We start from the raw sequence: 3915 nt of genomic DNA on the forward strand, positions 1-3915 counted from the left end.
TCAATGAGACACCCAAGGTGGTTTTTTTTTTTGTTTGGTGGTGTTGTGTTTTCCTCCTCCACCCCTTGCCCTTTTCTTCCTTCTCCCCTCCCCCCACCTCAGTTTTTGTGTTTCTCTTTTGTCTGATTCAGGAAACCTGCAGATACCTGGGTGTGTTAGTAAACGTGTTTCAGGTTTGTTTGTTTCTTTTTTCCTTCCTCTTTTTTTAAAATTTTAATTCACAATTCATGAGACATACACACACACACACACACACACACACACACACACACACACACAGGCAGAGACACAGGCAGAGGGAGAAGCGGGCTCCCTGCAGGAACCCCTGATGTAGGACTCGATCCCGGGACTCCAGGATCACGCCCTGGGCCGAAGGCAGGTGCTAAACCGCTGAGCCACCCAGGGATCCCCTGTTTCGTGCTTCCTTAACAATTGTATCATACAGGGCAGCCCGTGTGGCTCAGCGTTTTAGTGCCACCTTCAGCCCAGGGCGTGATCCTGGAGTCCCGGGATCGAGTCCCACGTCAGGCTCCCTGCATTGGACCCTGCTTCTCCCTCTGTGTCTTTGCCTCTCTCTCTCTCTCTCTCTCTCTCTCACACACACACACACACACACACACACACACATCAAATCTTAAAAAAAAAAAATTTGTGTCCTACATGTTAGGTTTTTACAAAATGAACAGCGGAGAAATAACAAAAAACCAGCAGAGCCAGGCAGTAGGTTCGAGAGTGCTTTAATGGGGAGCGCTCCTGGGCGAGGTTCCATGACTCGGAGAGGTGGCCAGAGACAGGGAAGTTGCGCGGGGTTGGGGACTGTGGGGGTTTTTAAGCCTTCTTGATTCCGGCTCTGGATCCGGGTGGGTCCCTTGCCAAATTAGACAAGGGAACACTGTGTCCTTAGGTGATTGGCTGGGGGGGTGGGGTGGGGGGTAGTATCGGGGGAGGGGGGTGGGGGTGGGGGTGGGGGTGAGGGTGGTTCCTGGCTGGAAAGTCCTGGATGGAAAGTTTCGGTTTCCCATCTAGGCTTCGACTTACTGGAGATGATGTGGTGGTCAGGGCTGCTGCTTTGACGGGAAGATCAGCCATTTTGACCCAGTTTGAGATGTCCGCCATTTTGGGTGCCCCTGTCTCTCAGCCAGCCCAACAATACATACGCATACACACACACACACACACACACACACACACACACACACACGTGTTTCTAAAAACTATCACATGTATTCATCCATTTGACAATCTAAGGATTTCTGGTATGATAGGCAATGTGCCCGTGGTTCCTACTGGCTTTTCACCAGAGACTGAGGTTTCTAGGAGTTAACAGTCTGCCGCCTGGGTGGCTCAGCGGTTGAGGGGTTGAGCATTGGCCTTTGGGTCAGTGCCCAATTCTGGGGCGGCGGGGGGGGGGAGTGTCCGAGTCCGGACCCATTTCCACATCTGGCTCCCTGTGGGGAGCCTGCTTCTGCCTATGTCTCTGTCTCTGTCTCTCTCTCTCCCTTCCCCCTTCACAAAGTGCTCTCTCTCTCTCTCTCTCTCCTCTCTCCTCGCTCAAAAAGTGTAAAATAAGTACAATTTTTAAAAATCTGCCACATGGAATCGAGACTACTGGTTAACGACAAGGAAAACAGCCTCTGTGTGTGAGATAGTAGGAGACATGTAGAAAATGCGGGTGGTGGTGGTGGTGGTGGTGGTGATGGTGGTGGTGGTGGTGGTGGTTAAAGAAAATGAATCTGTCCTGAAATGACTCTGGCTTTTTTTTTTTTTAAGATTTTATTTACTTCTTCATGAGATGAGAGACACAGGGACAGGCAGAGACAAGGGAAGCAGGCTCCATGCGAGGACCCTGATATGGGACTCAGTCCCAGGAGTCTGGGATCACGCCCTGAGCCCAAGCCAGACGATCAAAGGCTGAGGCACACGGGCGTCCCAAAGCCCAGCTATTTAGAGAAAGAACACTTAAGACTGACGGAACGGGGGATCCCTGGGTGGCGCAGCGGTTTGGCGCCTGCCTTTGGCCCAGGGCGCGATCCTGGAGACCCGGGATCGAATCCCACGTTGGGCTCCCGGTGCATGGAGCCTGCTTCTCCCTCTGCCTGTGTCTCTGCCTCTCTCTCTCTCTCTCTCTCTCTCTCTCTCTCTGTATGACTATCAAAAATAAATAATTAAAAAAAAAAAGACTGACGGAACGGAAAAAGAAATTATAGAAGGGATTTCTGAAGGAGATTTTTGAGATTTGTTTTTTGTTTTCTTTTTTTTTTTTGGATTTTATTTATGTATTCATGGGAGAGAGAGAGAGACAGAGAGACAAAGAGAGAGACAGAGACAGACAAAGAGAGACAGAGACAGACAGAGAGAGAGAGAAAGGAAGAGAGACAGAGACAGAGAGAAGGGGAGAGAGACACAGAGAGAGACAGGCAGAGAAAAGAGAGGCAGAGAGATAAAGAGAGACAGAGAGAGAGACAGAGAGATAAAGAGAGACAGAGATGGAGAAAGCGAGACAGAGACAGAGAAAGAGAGACAGGGAGAGAGAGAGAGAGAGGCAGAGACACAGGCAGGGGAAGAAGTAGGCCCCACTGGGGAGCCCGATGCGGGTCTGGATCCCAGGACCCCTGGGATCAGGCCCTGAGCCAAAGGCAGACCTTCCAGCACCGCTGAGCCACCCAAGGCGTCCCAGAAGCAGACTCTTTGAAAAGTAATTGTAGGCGTGGTCAGGACTGACTGAGATTGGGAGAAGTGGGTTTTACTAGTATACTGGTGTACAACTGAGATTTGGCTCTTCTCTCTGCTAAAATGACGAGATTCTCTTGCATTGGTAGTCTACTCTTGATAAGAGTGTGAACAGAGAAGAAAAGACAAAGACAATGTGCTTTTTTGTTTGTTTGTTTGGCTTGGCTTGGCTTGGCTTGGTTTGGTTTGGTTTGGTTTGGTTGGGGTTTTTTTGTTTGTTTGTTTTTGGGTGTGTGTGTGTTTCTCCCTTTACCTGCCCAGAACAGCAAGGTTTTTAGATTCCTTTTTTTTTTTTTTTTTTTTTTTGGTGGTTGTTGTTGTTTAACTTTTTCTGTTATTTACTTATTTATTTTATTTTTTGCATTCGTTTTTATCCGGTCTTCCCCTACGTAAGAGTGAACACTTCTCCACGTTAAAGGAGCTTCATTTTGGGGGACAACTCTAAGAGCATCTGTAGAATCTCCTAGGGGCCACCTTGGCGAAAGAGAATGAAGATTTCCGTTTTGTTATGACCCGTGATCCTTTGTAGGCATGTGCCTTGAAAACTTCTGAGATGTTTTTGGTTGGCTGGTTGGCTGCCTGGCTGTCTGTCTAAGGGTTCCTTCATCCGTTCGTGGATTCTCAGCGGATCCCAGAATGCCAAACCCTAAATAGAGTCTCTTGACTACTATAGGTCGTTTACCTGTTATGGGAAGGACCATGAGAAGCACTGTCAGACAAAGAATCATAAGCCCTCTTAGATTATATTGCGTGGGTGAATGCTGCCGGTGTTCCAAACACGAAATGAAATTCCTAAACTTGTAACGTGTCCTGGTAGAGTGCCATCCCTCCACATTCGAACTGTTTAAATGCTCTCCGTGCGTGCCTGCGTGTGTTGTGTGTGAGTGTGTGTGTGTGTGTGTGGACAGAAACTGGTCGATTTCCTCTTCGACTGCCTTATAGAATGATTCTCATCGGGTCTTAGGCACTTTCCGTCCGTGGGTGTGACCTCCGCTGGCACGTCAGGTGTTGTTCGGAAGGTCTTGCAACAATACGGGGACTGCCTTCAGAAGATTCGCGGAAAGCACTCTGGACGAATCCCGGTGTCTGGTCATCCTGAGATCGTCCAACTACATACAGTAGGAGTTGCCGGAACTAATGAAAAAGCTGCATGGAAGCCGAACAGAAAGGAACAATGTGGAACTG

The sequence above is a fragment of the Vulpes lagopus genome, chromosome 4, assembly GCF_018345385.1.
Source record: "Vulpes lagopus strain Blue_001 chromosome 4, ASM1834538v1, whole genome shotgun sequence".
Taxonomy (NCBI): Eukaryota; Metazoa; Chordata; class Mammalia; order Carnivora; family Canidae; genus Vulpes; species Vulpes lagopus.